Source organism: Prionailurus bengalensis, chromosome F2 (assembly GCF_016509475.1).
Source record: "Prionailurus bengalensis isolate Pbe53 chromosome F2, Fcat_Pben_1.1_paternal_pri, whole genome shotgun sequence".
Taxonomy (NCBI): Eukaryota; Metazoa; Chordata; class Mammalia; order Carnivora; family Felidae; genus Prionailurus; species Prionailurus bengalensis.
The window spans coordinates 70678944-70694530 of record NC_057353.1 but is presented as its reverse complement, the minus strand read 5'-3'; the positions used below and the strand labels follow the sequence as shown (position 1 = coordinate 70694530).

General features: G+C 44.8%; 1 long non-coding RNA gene across 20 annotated transcripts in view; it reads right to left on the bottom strand.

The window, feature by feature from the left end:
- Nucleotides 1-15587, bottom strand: part of LOC122495810 — a 369120-nt gene that overhangs the window by 23994 nt on the left and 329539 nt on the right. For 19 of the 20 annotated variants that reach the window (XR_006300594.1, XR_006300600.1, XR_006300601.1 and 16 more), the window contains 2 exons: nucleotides 14070-14180; nucleotides 222-383 (listed from right to left, as the gene is read on the bottom strand). This is a non-coding gene — a long non-coding RNA (uncharacterized LOC122495810). The remainder of the gene's footprint in view (nucleotides 1-221; nucleotides 384-14069; nucleotides 14181-15587) is intronic. The other variant, XR_006300590.1, reaches the window with a different exon arrangement.

The following is a 15587-nucleotide window of genomic DNA, read 5'->3' as shown; positions in this document are numbered from 1 at the left end:
CCCATTAGATATATAGCTACATCGATATCAATATCGATATTGATGTTGATATCGATATCAATATAGATATATCTATAGATAGAGATAGATAGATAGATAGATAGATAGATAGATAGATGATGGCTAGATCTGCTCTTCTCTCAAGGCTTGACCAAATTAAAAAAAAAAAAGACTATCTCTAATATCTCTTGCAGGAAACAACATATTTTAAAAACATTTACCATAAAAGTAAGGTTCTTCTTAGGAGACAAGTGAAGTTCCGGTCTTCCAAATGCTGGTTTTTCTCACCACAGACTAGCTTCGTGTACGTGGAGAAGGTGCACCATTACCAGGAAACAAAGAGTCGGAGAGAAAATATACGGTAGGTCTCTTACCGCTCACACCTGTTGGAGAGGTATTATAAACAAATACACACTCTGAGAATAAGGTTTCCCTGAAAGTACACTGTCACTGCCAGGAAACTATTGCTTATCTTTAACACGGAGAAGAAATCAAGGGAGAAGCCTTGCCTAGAAAGTTCAGAAATATTTGCAGTCGGTTGATATGACTTAGCACAAGCCTTTACGTTGACACTGCTCAGACCGTATAGTATAGGGGTCAGCAAACTACAACCTGAGGGCCAAAATATGGCCTGTCACCTGTTTTTGTAAATAAAGTTTTATTAGAACACAGACACACCCATTTGTTTATATATCATCTATGGTTGTTTTCACACAATAACAGAGTTGAATTGGTGGCAGGGATCATCTCTTCCACAAAGCCTAAAATATTTACGATCTGGCCCCCTACAGGAAAAGATTGCTGGGGGCTGGCCTTGCCTAATAATATCAGCAATTATTATCAGTTATTGAACATCTACATTTACCACCAGCGTTGGTTCTCAGAACGTCTGAAGTAGGTACCTCGTTCCATTTTTCCACAAAAAGAAGGAAAACGAAGCTGAGGAATTTTTAGTAACTCGCCAAAGTAACAGAGTCAGAACAAGGATTCAAACCCAGGCATGCACACTCATTTCTGGATATTATTTATGCAGCTGCTGTGGGCAGGCCATCCACTAAGTACAAGCAACACAATGGCAATCAACACTGTGTAATCTTTGTCTCATGGAGCTTACTGTGGAGGGAGAGAGGTTGTTGTTAAACAGATAACCACATAACCACATACATTAGATATGATGAGTAGTTGTGCTAGAAAACACTGTGAGACACAAGATTAGGGTACTGGAGGGAGAAAAACGGGTGGTCAAGTTTAGATGCGAAGGGGTCCCTTAGGTTGGGCTCCCAAGAGAGCAAACCCAGCAGTAAATCTCACTTGCTAATGCTTTCTTGGGCGAGGCAGTCTAGGGCAGCAAGAGAAAAGGACAAGAGGAAGTGAAGGAACGAGGGAAAGCACGTGCAAGGTGGTGTTTTACAGAGCTGGCACCAGCCTTGCAAGAAAATAGAGCTGATGGCTCAGATGGATGAGCCATCTGGGACAACCGTGTCTTGGAGAGCCCATCCGGGAGAAGGAACAGAGAGAGATTTATCTGCTGGCCCCTTCCCATCTCCTGTTTTCCCTGAGGAGAGCTGAGACAGCTTGAGGTGTTAGGAGGCTAGAGGATGCACAGGAGATTGGGCTCCCCATCAAGCGAGTTGCCGCAGCACAGAAGGTCATATAAGGCTGACAAAATCCAGGAGACCCACAAAGAGAGTCCATCAGGCATCTTCTTTGAGGAAGTGATGTTTCTACTGAAACTTGAGAAATGAGTGAATGAATGGGAGAAAACTTCATTCAAGCTGAGGAGAAAGGAAGTGCAAAGGCCCTGAGGCAGGAGAGAATTGGCATATTTGAGAAGCAGAAGACTTTGGGGTGCTCAGGAGTTATACTCCACAGGTCCATGCCCTTGCTCCACCATTTACTAGCTGTGTAACCTGGGGAAGTTTCTGAACATGTCTGAGCTTCTCTTTTTTACCTATAAAAGGGAGATCATAAGGATTAAACAACATCATACATGCACACTTAACACAGTTTTTGGCTCATAAAACTCATAAAAGGCAAACAATATCGGTCATTATCCTTATTATTTTTTAAGTTTATTTAATTATTTTGAGAGAGAGAAAGAGAACACATGTGTGTGTGTGTGAATTGGAGAGGGGCAGAGAAAGAGGGAGAGAGAAAATCCCAAAAAGACTCTGGGCTGTCAGCACTGTACCCAACACAGGGCTCGAACCCGTGAACCATGAGATCATGACCTGAGTCAAAATCAAGAGGCAGAGTCTCAACCGACTGAGCCACCCAGGTGTCCCATCTTTATTATTATTACTATTATTATTTTCATTATTATTATTCCTGGTGTTACTACTTACCCTGACCTACTGAATTAAAATAGCTGAGGAAGGGCCCTTGAATTGCATGCTTAAAAAAAATCCCTGTGATAATTTGGATTACAGACCAGTCTTCTGTAAAAGGATTATGCTTTCACATCCTTGCCACACAGGGCCAGTCGATTTTCCTACTCTACTGTCAGATTCGGCTCACTGAATGGCTCTGGCCTGTGGACTATGGGCCACATGGCTGCAAACGTGTAAGGTGACCACGTACCTAAAAAGTCAGTCTCTTGCATTCCTGCCTTCTGTCGGAACAGCACACTGCACATAGGGGCTGCTCCTTCCTATGCAATCACAGACCAAGAAGACCAATGGAACTGACCCTTAGTCAACCCACAGCCTGAAGCACAACTACTGCTGAGCTGTGGGCATCTTGCGACGTAAACGGAAAATAAATCTTCATTTTTATAAGCCACCGAGATCTGGGGGCAGGGTTCTTTGTTACGCAGCAAAACTGATTGATACAGTCTCTAGTGATTCTTTTACATGTGAAATTATGGCAATATAAAACACTGAGTCTGTGTGCTAGGTTCTTAAGGGAGCTTCTCTTTTGCAGGGACAGATGTCCAGCAGACATTTGGCTAGACACAAGTGTGTATTGGGGTGGAGTGTGGAAGATGGCAGTATCAGAATTGGCTCCACTAGCTGATGTTGAGAAATACCCAAAGCGAACATGAAGGCATTGGCTCAAATCTCTCCGTGCGCTCTGTAAGGGGGCAACCCCTTCCTGGCCTTAACACACACCCCACCTTCTGCATGTTCCATTTGGGTGACTTCTGTTCCCTTCCAGGCATATTGAGATGGGCATTTTCATATTCTGCTGATAGCAGAGGTGTGGGGGTGGGGGTGTGTTGACAAGATCACAACTCCCAGGGTGTTTTTTTCCTGTGGCCTTTATGCCACAGGAATAAAGTTGATCCCAAAGCCAACTCCGACCCCTTGAAAATCCTTGTAAACTACCTTTTTCATACGCACTTCTCTAAGAACCAAGTTAATAATAACACTCATTCATACAATTTCAACAAAATATATGTTAGAAATAAGACCTCTGTTCTGCTGTCACGAATGCCTGCTGTCCCCTTTGGAGAAGCAGCATCACATAGTGGTTAAGAGGGAAAATTCTGTCATTAGAACGCTTGCATTTAAATCCTGCTTGCCAGCTGCGTGACCCGGGACAAGTGACTCAACCTCTCTGTGTCTGCATTTTCTCATTTTTAAATGGGGATTATAACAGTAGTTCTACTTGAGGGTTATGTTGAGCATTATTTGAGTAAATACACATAAAACACTGAGACTGATGCCTGGCATATAGTGAACTGCTCAAACAAAAGTTAGCTTTTCCTATTATTTTATGAATGAGCTCAAGCATCTTGGTCACATGGGCAGAGGTAGAGCGAGAGATTATATAGAGTACAACCTCCTTCTCTCAATGCTAGAGATGGCCTGGGTGCCGGCACGTTGCCCCGCCTCTCGGGACCCACTACAGCTTTCACCCTCACCCCGTTGTTCTGGTGTAGGCTGTGGGTGTTCTTATGGACAGATGTGAGCTGCCACTGAAAACTGGGATGCAAGTCTGCATGGCAATGTCCAGGGAACCAGAGGGAGGGAGGGAGGGAAGGGGAAGAGAAAGGAGAGGGCCTGAGGGCCATTCTGAGTGGGGTCAGGGCTGCACTGAGGGGTGGGAGCACCCTGGACAGGGGAATGACTTGGGGACTTTCAAAGAGATGTTCTTATTTCATCATCCACTAAGTACTCGAAAAAGAGATAAGGTGATCCATTGGTAGCAGCCTCAGCACCCCCTACATCCTCTCAAACAATTCAGCTCTAGGGGCGCCTGGGTGGCTTGGTTGGTTGGGCGTCCAACTTCGGCTCAGGTTGTGATCTCATGGTTGGTGAGTTCGAGCCCCACATCAGGCTCTGTGCTGACAGCTTGGAGGCTGGAGCCTGCTTCCGATTCTGTGTCTCCTTCCCTCTCTGCCCCTCCCCTGCTCACACTCTCTCTCTCTCTCTCAAATATAAATAAACATTAAAAAAAAAAAAAAAGAATTCAGCTCTGACCCAGACTTGCATATCTTCCTGACATTAACCACCATCCCTGGGAAGCAAATTAATGGGGAATTATTTCCACACTCCCAACTCTGGTGCACATTTATTGAGCACCTATTATGAGCCAGGCAATCTGCTAAGGGTTTTACATACATTAACTCCCTTAGAATTTCCCTCAAATCCTATGAGGCCAGAATTCTGAGGATTCTCATTTTGTAGATGAGGATCCAATCTCTGAGAGGTTAAATAAACTGTGTAGGGTCACCAGCAAAGCCAGGAATCAAAGTCAAGTTCAGCTGTGCTACCCTGTTTTGTGTGGCACCACTTTAGAGCATTTACAGCCCAGTAAATGGTGACGATGATGGCCAAGATGAGGAGATAGTCCTGGGTTCCCAGAACATGATGTCTCCCTGTCTCCTCTCTGCCCCTCTCTGAATCTCTCCCTTCATATTTCCTCCCTCCTGGAACCACCAGCCCTGCTGTCCTTTTTATTCTTCCCTCACTCCAGGTTATCTGGTCAGGAGAAGGTTGTGACCATTACTGAGAAGAGCTTCTCATGATCCAGAGGGAGTTACTGAAACGTCTATGACTCACCATGCTCTGGGGAGACACAGAATGCCCTGTAAGGAGTCAGGGGCTTGACTTTGACTCCATCACTTGTCATTAGTTCCAGGGCTTTGGCCAAGTCACTTGACTTCAGTGATCCTTAGTGGATCAATGACACGTGTCCTACAAACACACTGTATTCTTGGAAGGTAGCTGTGAGGTCACCCCATCCCCCCTTCTCTTCCCATCAAATCCCCTCTCTGGAGAGATTTTTGCCTTGGTTCTATTCCCTCAGGTGTGGTCCACAATCCAAAACAACAGCCCATCCTGGAAAGGCATCTTCCCAAGTCTACGTTCACCTGGCACCTACAGTACTCTGAGTCCTTTCTCCCTTAGAGCACAGCAGTTCAGCATAGTCACGGGGTTCTCAGATGGGAGTGCATATCAGGATACATGGAAGGCTGCTACGACCCCGGAGGGCCGGGCCCCACCTCCAGAGTTTCTGATTCAGTATCCCTAACACATTGCTGGTTGATGTCAATGCTGGTCGGAGGACCTCTTTGAGAACAACTTAATATTCGACAAGTATTTTCAGAGTCAGGAGTAAGTGCTCAGACTACCTCAAGTTAATTCCCAGCTCTTCTGCTTTCTGGCTATGCAAGCTTCGACAAGTCAATCTCGGTAAGCCTCAGTCTTTTCATCTGTAAATGGATATGACAATGATGTGTACTTCCTAAGATTATTGCAAGGAAGGGCGAGCTCCTGCTGAGGGACTTCAGCCTTCTGCCTGACACTTCATAAGTGCTCTGTTTGTGAGTTGTCAAAATTCAAGGGGTTCTAAGGCCCCTTGGGTCATTGAACCCATCTTCTCACTCTGAGTCACTCTTCAACCCCAAGAAACGACATCTAGTGTCACTACTGAATGTGTCTCTATCCCAGGAGCTGCCCAGAAATGAAGGCAAGCTTCAGAGCAAACCAGTAATTAGATAATGACAACAAGCCAAACACACTGAATCGCGGGCGGGTGACGTGGAAAAGGTCAGGCTTCTCAGATCCTCACTGTAGGGAAAAAGCTCAGGACATGGCATCAGATGGTCTGAATTTGGATCCAGGCTCTCCCGGGTGGGGGCTGGGTAAGCTTAAACAGGTTCAATGTAATCTCTGAGACTCAGTTTCCTCATCTGTTCAGTGGGGACAATAATGAGCTGCCAGTTTCTTTCATAAGCTGAGATTCTCCTAGTTGTGAGAAACCCAGCAGCTACCTAAATATTTGTGTCCCTTCCTGCTCCAGGCAATTCAGGTGCCACTGCTGATAACCCCCCTGGTTGTACTACCATCTGGACTCTTACTTAGAGAACCCTCATTTCTGAGAAAGGCCAGGACACTCCACTGTATCAGCTTTCCCTGGCCTCAGCCTACCCATGTTTCCAGGGAACACCACTGGCCTATGTACCCAACCACACAGGTCACACCAAAAAACTAATGTTCAGCAAAGGCTGGGAGCAGCCACCGTCAGCTACAGCCATAAAACCCACAGGAGACAAGATTCATGATAATGTGTTCACTTTCCTTCCTCTTCTCTTTCCTCCAAGAAGTCAATTTCACCAGTCACTGGACATGCTTTGAAAGACCTCAGAAAATCCCACAGGAAAGCACCAAAGATTGTTTTTATCATTTTGTTCCATTTCTCCTGTTTGCTTAGTAATCCTGGTAAACAACTTTGTGCAAACAGAAACCTTTTTCATTCGATTGAGTTCTTGCCTGGGGCACTGTTGCCTCAATCTTAAGGTTTGGGGGTAGGTGGAGAAAGTACTTTGGATTTAAACTTCCTGATAAGTGGGCACATAACAAAATGAAAGAACACCGGCCATTTATTTATTTATCCAACCCCCTTGAGGGGGTTGGATATGAGTGACTTTCTAAGCTTCCATATGGATGTTCTATTTTTTTTTTAATTTTTTTAACGTTTTTATTTATTTTTGAGACAGAGAGAGACAGAGCATGGGTGGGGGAGGGGCAGAGAGAAAGGGAGACACAGAATCGGAAGCAGGCTCCAGGCTCTGAGCCATTAGCCCAGAGCCCAACGCAGGGCTCGAACTCACGGACCGCGAGATGGTGACCTGAGCTGAAGTCGGACGCTTAACCGACTGAGCCACCCAGGCGCCCCTGGATGTTCTATTTTTTATGACCATTATTAATACTATCATCGTCTTTGTCATCATCACCAACAGAGGCTTGGCCCAGAAACACAAGTTGTATTTGTCGAGTGTGAATTCGTCTGGAAGTTCAGTGTCCTTAGCCCAAGTTCACCTGGTCGGTCATAGCCCGAAGCCCCAGAGAAAAGAGAACCTGGCAGCGTTTGGGTCCGGAAGGAGACATCAGCAGAGCTTGAGGACCTGGTCTGAACCAGGTACTCTGAATGGGCACCTTACAAAGACTCAGAGCTTTGCCAGTTAGGAGTTGCCACACTGCCCCACTGACCCTCACTGAGTTACCACCCCCAGTGCCATTCAGTGACTCGGTGTAGGGCACCGTGTCAACACCATTAGTGGAGATGATAATCAATCTTTAAGCTACAGTCTCATAGCTTCTCTCTAGAAGTTCTCTTACCTCCTGAGACTTTTCACACAATCCCTGCTCTTTACATCCTCTGTCCAGGCACCTGGCTTTTCTTTCCTGTTCCCGTGCATGGCACAGACTGGCATTCTGTACAGCCTTAGTTCCAATTAATTCTTTGTTTTGTTTGATTTCTAGCCCATGGCCAGCAACTCCCTGGGTTTTTACTCTCAGTTGCTCAAGTAAATAAGCCAAATGTTAATTTATTGCTCTTTGATCATGACTAAATGCAGAGATGGTGTAACCAGAAATACTAACGTTTGTCCAGGCCTCCCTGGTAGCACAGTAACGGCACTGGATTTGGGTGTGCTTCGGTTTCGCGGGGCAAAGGGATGCCCCCTTCTCTAGCGTCCATCATCTCATTGGATTCTCCCAAACGTCCTGGCAAAGTTGACAGGACGGGAATTATTATCTGCATTTTGCAGATGAGGAAACCAGGCTCAGAATGATTAAATAAGTTGCCCAAGGCCACAGAGCTCAAAAGTAGCTAACTGCAGCTAAAACTTACTCAACCTGACTCCCAGTTCAACAAAACTGTTGTGAGTGTCTCTGTACCCCATTGGGTCATCATGTGGGATAATAATAATTTTATATGATATCTTTTCACAGACATTTTCTGGGTTATCCAGAGTGCATTCTATGGGACGGCAGTTGTGTGAAATACTCCATAAGAAAACATGCTGTGGCCAAATATGTTTGCAATATGCTGTCTACTCTATTCTATTCTTGGAGATTCAGCATATTGATTAGCATTTTCATAAATGAAAGCCTCTGAGAAGTTCTCCTGAATAAGACCTAGACAAAGTTATGGCCCCAAATTGTCTGAACATATTTGATCGTGAGGAGGCAAGAGTGGAAGCATGGAGATCATGTCCCAGCAATGCACCCAAGAGACTGGGGGTGTGTGGACAAAGAGGGATGGCACCAACTGGTGAGACATATTTCAGATGCAGAGCCAACCAGATTTGCTGGTGGAGGATGCAGGGTGTAAGAAAATCAGAGGAGGTAAGGATAGCCCAGGGATGTGAGGCCCCAGCAACTGTATGAATACAGTGGCCACCTCCTTATAGAAGCTCTCCCTGGAGTAAAGGCTCCACCCTATCATGGCGGCCCCTTACAGCATCGATCCCTGGGCTTTGGTGATTGCAGTTTTCATTTTATCTTTGTAGATGAGATCACTGGCAATGGCAGAGATTTTAACTGTTTCCTCACTACCCTTATCTCCAGTGTCTAGCACATTATAGTCAACAAATCTTTGCTAAATAAATGAATGGACAGAGACTCGCATGCGGTAGTCACTTAGCAAATTGTAGCTACCATACTGTTAGTCAACCTAGTACACAAGCATTAATAATAAAGCTAGTCAATTAGTATGCAGGGGGGGCTGGAGGGAAGTGGGGGGGCATGACTGTTAACTGGTTGGAGGACTCCATTCTAATCTGAGTCTCATCCTTCTGTCCCTGGACTTAGGGTAAGATCCTTCCTCTCTCCGAGTCCAGTTCTTCTGACTCCATCCAACAAGAGGTTGGACAATAGGATTCCCATCAACCTGCACCTTGCTGCCCACGAGTTTATGTGGAAGCCATGGACAAGGCTGCGTTCTTGGGAATGTGTAGCACAGGACAGCCCAACACAGACCAGGTCTGATCAAATGCTCCGCCATCTAACCCAGCTTAAGTCCTGCAGGCACCCAGAGAAGGGGACTGCAGTAGTAGCTAGAGTCACCAAGAAGGCTTACTGGAGGTTCTTCTTTCTCCTTCCAAGAGTCTGAAGTAACAGATGAATATGGTGACATTTGTTGGAGAAAACAAACAAACAAACAAACATTCTTCTGGTTTGTCTTACTCTCAGTCCAATTGGCAAGGCTTGCCCCTCTCCTGCCTCCAAAAAAGGACCATTGAGCAAAAGCCACTTCCTCTACTAGACCTCACTCTGAACCTAGCTTTGTATATCTGAGATAGTCTTTTTTTTCTCTTCCACTTAGGAATACACAAAAGTACATTTCCCATCTGGACCTGTTTTGAGCCATTCTCCCTCAAGGCTGATCTTACGTTCCTGGTTGTGGACAGCTTACCTGACCACGGCCTCACCACAAGGTATGGAATGGGTCCCCAAAGTTTGACCAGCTCTATGATATCTCTCTCAGGGAGGGCTCCTGAGCAAATGATTTTCAGTTTCAGTTCATTTGTTTTTGTTTTCCATTTGGTTGCCCAGGGAAAACATCTACCCTGAGAGTTTCTCCCCTGGGACCATCTGTGCTATCATTGCTTGCCTCAGAGCAGATGTGTAAGGGGTCCCCCAGTGCTGAGGCCCTGCTTGCCTCTTTTGTTCCCCAGAAGAGGTCACTACGTGATTAAGAAAAATGGTAGCTTGGCCCCAGCCCCTAGCCATCCCCCCGCCCCGCCACTGCCAATCAATGCAGTCCTCAGCCATTAATAACCAAACCCCACAAAGCCACCCAGTCTTTCCTAATATTCTCACCATTGATTTTATTATCACTGTTATTGTGAAAAATATTCATAGCACTATGTGGTGATCATCACCACATCAGTCTTGCTTTACAAAGATGCCGGCATGACAATCATTTCATTTCTGCCCCAGACTGCCCCTCCAGCTGCTACCTAGCCTAGTTTAGAGGGAAGAAGACTGAAGGACGAAGAGCTAAACTGGGTTACATAAAGAGAATCAGCAGCCAACGTGGGATGAGAACCGATGTCTCCTGAAAACAAGTTCTGATGTTGAAAGAAAAGGTGCAGAGTTTCATTGGCTGAGCCACCCTTCCTAGGCAGGAGTGAAGTATTGAAACATGGTAACAATTCAAGGTGAGCGGTGCCACTCTGCAAAGGCAGAAGCGGGGGTGATGTGAAAGCCAGTGGCTTAGCTAGAGGGCAGCTCAACCTTCTTTCTGTTTTCAGGGTTCAGAAAGTAAACAGTGGAAACCAAGCGACAAGGATGAGGGGGGCAGAAGAACCCACTCAGCCACCATGGGGGTGGGACTGAAGATCAGCCTAGTGCACTGTGGAGTCTTGGTCACTGAAAGAAGTACGTGAGATGCACAGAATGTCATTCTCAGTTCTCGGTTTCATATTATGTATGGAGAAAAACTGGAGATGTTGGGGGGGGCAGTGGTCAGATAGTGACTTCCTGGAAGCTTATGAGGCTCACAGCAACTGGACCTTAGAATACAAGAACCCCAGTGGTCTGGATGATTAAGGAGGAGGAAACTCAACAGCGATATCATAAGAAGGAAGAACACAGCCAAACACACCATCAAAGCTGCCTTCATTGTTGTGAATGAATTCTAAGTGACCGTTCAGCTTTGGACATACACTCAGACTTCAAAATCCCAAAAGCAGAAGTCATACCACCAGGATCCCAAGCCTGAGAAGCCAGGTTGCAGAAACATCCAACTGGCCAAGCCAAGACATTTGCTCAGCTCTGGCAGCCTAGGGATGAGGGCTGAGTCTAAGCTGTCTGATGTCTGTGGTAGGGAGAGGCCACTACTCTCCAACAAGACTACAAAAAAAAAAAAAAAAAAAAAAAAAAAAAAAAAGAGGGGCACATGGGTGGCTCACTTGGTTGAGTGTCCGACTTCAGTTCAGGTCATGATCTCACAGTTCATGGGTTCGAGCCCCAGGTTGGGCTCTGTGCTGGCAGCCCGGAGCCTGCAGCCTGCTTCGGATTCTGTGTCTCCTTCTCTCTCTGCCCCTCCCCTGCTCACGCTCTGTCTCTCTGTCTCTCAAAAATAAATAAACATTTAAAAAAATGACTACAAAACAGAAGAGATCCTATACCAGCAGGGAAGGCTGGATATGGCCAGCTCCCAAAATGAAATCTATGAGAGCCTACCACACATGGGATTGATACGCATCCTTATAAATCCAATGGTTCCTGCAAAGAGGATGTGGACTACTCTAGTATCTATGGTGAATATCAATCACATCAATGATTAAATAAGCATTTAGTATGAATTGAGCAGAGCAATGAGTGCTATATATGTATATTATCATATTTATTTTTTGCAACTGCCCCTGCAAGAGGTTTTATGTATTCTATCTTACAGAAGAGGAACCCGAGACTCAGAGAGGCAAGACAGCTTTTCCAGGGTTGCTCTGCTTACAGTCAGAATTGTAAGTCAGATCTAGATACCTCGGCAAAGCATCAGCTTTTTTTCTTTTAAACAGTAGAAACTCCCTAATGCTACTAGCCCCTGTGACCCTGTATTTCCATAGCAAGAGGACTTTGAAGAGGGATGAAGGAATGATGGGAGCCAGGTTGGAGAGGACACCATAGATAAGGAAGGGTCTGAACCAAGTTGGCATCTGAAGTCATCCCCAAAAAAGAGAGGGAAGCAATCGGCTACTGGGATAATTCTAACAGTGCATTAGTTCCAGTTTTTATGTTTTGTTACATGGCTCAAACAACAAACAGACACGTGTTTGTTGAGCAGGACACTGTGGTATGAGGTCCTGTGGATGATGCAAGAACAAAGGAGTCAAGATATTTCTATGTTTTCATTCAACCGCCTTGAAATCTTACTGTCTTCCTGGATGCTTGAAAAGCTACACAGCCATTTGAATTATATGGCCTCAGATATTAAGTGACAAGGGTCCCAAGGAGGCACAGTCTGAATATTCCACAGGGGAATTAACATCTGGGCTCAGCACTGAACCTTAGGTTGGAATAAATAAAATAGAGACAAGAGAGCATTCCTGGAAGGGGGAAGGACATCTGCAAAGCTAAGGAGGAGATCGGCCCAGCTAACGTGGAGAGCTGATGTAGGTCGTGAGACAGAGAGAATCAAAAAGCAGGTTGAAACAGTTTTACGCAGGGATTTTGAACTCTAGGTTAAGGGGCTTGATATTTACATTAATAGAGACGCGAATCTGAGGGAGGTATTTGAGCGAGTTAGGCACATGTCCAGCACCCACTAGAGTTGGTGGAAACTGTCAGATACATGAAACATGTTTGCTAAGTGAATGAATAAATATTATGTATAGGTTAGGCTGGCAAGGAAAGAACAAATCAAGGACACCAGTTAGGAGCCTATCCCATTAGCAGTCTGGGCAATACAGATTGAAATAGAAAAGCCACAGAAAGCTTGGACAATGAAAAGGACATTCTAAAAGGAAAAGAACATGATTCTAATGCCTGCATTATTTCCTGATTGGTAGTTTGCATCAAGAACAAAGGGACACAATCTTCTAATAACCTCCAAATTCAAAAATCCATAAATCTACCAGAGCAGCTAAAGACGCTATATGCTTGTCTGGAAGTAGAGATTAAGTCAGGAGAAACAACAGAAGAGTTTTTATTTTTATTTTTAAAGTTTTTTTTAATGTTTATTTATTTTTGAGACAGAGAGAGACAGAGCATGAACAGGGGAGGGTCAGAGAGAGAGGGAGACACAGAATCTGAAACAGGCTCCGGGCTCCAAGCTGTCAGCACAGAGCCCAATGCGGGGCTCGAACCCATGGACCGCGAGATCATAACCTGGGCCGAAGTCGGACGCTCAACCGACTGAGCCACCCAGGCGCCCACAGAAGAGTTTTTAAAACAGAAAGTAAAAATCTAAAAAACTGAGCCATGTTAAGCTTTGGAGCCAATGTTTCATCTTTTTGCTAGCTGGTTCATTGATACTCAATTTAACCTGTGGTGAATGAACAAACACAGCAAAGCAGGTCTCATTGTGTCCATTTTGCAGATGGGAAAAGTGAGGCTCAGAGAAGCCAAACATCTCACAGTGACTTGACTCTAGGTAATCTGATTCCAAGTCCTATTTGTTTTTTGTTCATTGTCGTTGTTTTCTATCCTCCCATATGGTAGACAAGAGATGAGGAAAACAGAAAGAGAAATATAGAGAAAAATCAAAACCTAGTAAGTCCCACTGCTAGATAGATGCCCCAAGAAATATATGATGGGGCTGCATGAATCTCTACTAAACTTTTCTCTTTGCCATAAGTATGAACACTCCCATGTTTACCTAAAAGAATTAGCCGTGAATAATAACCCATTTTCTCTCCTGACAGTGTATAGTTTCTTTTTAATGCAGAGACACTGCATATATGTAATTGGTATTTTTTAACAAGCCTGTGTTAGGTCAGTAAATGCCTTGACTTCTCCACTTCCCTCCCTGCATCATCACTTACAAATTCCAGCAGATGCCAGGAAGTTCTCACTCAAGCCAATAAGCCCCAGAATTATATAAAGCTACACCCTTCTCCCCAAACAAGATCTTACCACTGGGAACAATTCACTTAGTTTCAGCCATTTGGTTTCTTGACAAGAGCCAAAAAGTGCTGAGATCCCTCCCTGGAAGGATCAGAAACCTAGAAGAGGTCATATATGGCATATTCCTTGTGCTTAGCATCCTTCTTCATGACACAGGACCTACCAAGGGCATGACAGAGGTTTCATAAAAGCTTTACAGGGCACAGAGGAGTCCCAGGACTCTGAGCCACAGTCGCCTTCGTAAAGATCAGCGGTTGCACCCACCTGTCTCGTAAAGCTTCAACACAGAGGTCGGCCAGATTCCTTTCCATGTCTTGGGAAGCCTCAACAAGTTATGCTTCTTCATGATGATTCATTCAGACCCGCTGAGTTCCTCTGACAAGGGAGGAAGGATTTCTGGTCAGCCTTCAGCATAACTAGTAACTTCTTCGAGACTGTCACCTGAAGGCTGTGTTTGAGTTTTAAGTCACAACAGCTGGTGACATCCCACTAAAAACCCACACCTCTTCACCTGCACCACCTCTGCCTTTTCTCTGGTCCCCTGCCAACACCACCGCCTAGCCTTGTTTCCTAAGAAAAATGGCTTCTTTCTGAAACCACAATCCAGTGTCACTGGGACGTGTGAAAACTCCTACAGACAGGAGCTGCTCCCGCCATATGGGGCATCTCAGTGGTACCCATGGGTGAAAATGGTACAAAGACATTGTTCCCCTCAGCTCTCTGGGCAACTAAAGCCCCCATGGGAGTTGGCTTCCAGCAGATTCTTCTGTTTGCCCTCTGCCCTTGCTGATGTGTGCCTAAATTATCCTTCCTTATACGTGCCAAGAAGTTTTTTTTTTTAATGGAAAGCTGTTCTAGATTATTTGGGGATCGACTTGGTAAAGGCTTTTAAAGGACAACTAGGCAGAATTTATCAAATGCCTCAAAAAGTGCATGCCCTTTAAACAGAAATGCCACTACCGATGACTTATTCTATGCTAACAATTAGATGTGAAACTGGAAAAGTATAAGGATATTCATCACAGTGTTGTTTACAATGAGGAAACATTAGAAACAATTTATATGTCTACAAATAGGGGTTTTGTTAAGGTCATTATGGAATAATCATATTATATAATAGCAGGTATTCAAAATGGTGTAAAAATCATTTCATTGATCTGGCAGGAAATTTATAATATATTATGAAGTACAGAAAAGAAGATCAAAAAACAGCTGTTAGAGTAGTATTATGTTTTTGTTCAAAAATAAAACATTACTATGGTGATATATCCACAAATGTGTATATTACTAATATAATAAAATCCCGTGGCATGAGGTATTGGGATGGCTTAGAGTATAGTTGCTATCATGGTGATAGGATTGCCTTAAAATTTGGCAGTTCTTCAATTCTTTTTTTTTTTTTTTAGTGTTTATTTGTTTTTGAGAGAGACAGAGACGGAGCATGAGCAGGGGAGGGGCAGAGAGAGCAGGAGACATAGAATCCGAAGCAGGCTCCAGGCTCCGAGCTGTCAGCATAGAGCCTGACGTGGGGCTCGAACTCATAAATCGTGAGATCATGACCTGAGCCGAACGGACATTTAACCAACTGAGCCACACAGGTGCCCCAAAAACTTGGCATTTCTAAAGTTAGCCAGGGGTGATTCAGTAGGTTAAGTGTCCGACTTCAGCTCAGGTCGTGATCTTGAGGTTTGTGGGTTCAAGCCCAGCGTAGGGCTCTGTGCTGACAACTCAGAACCTGGAGCCTGTTTCTGATTCTGTGTCTCCCTCTCTGCCCCTGCCCTG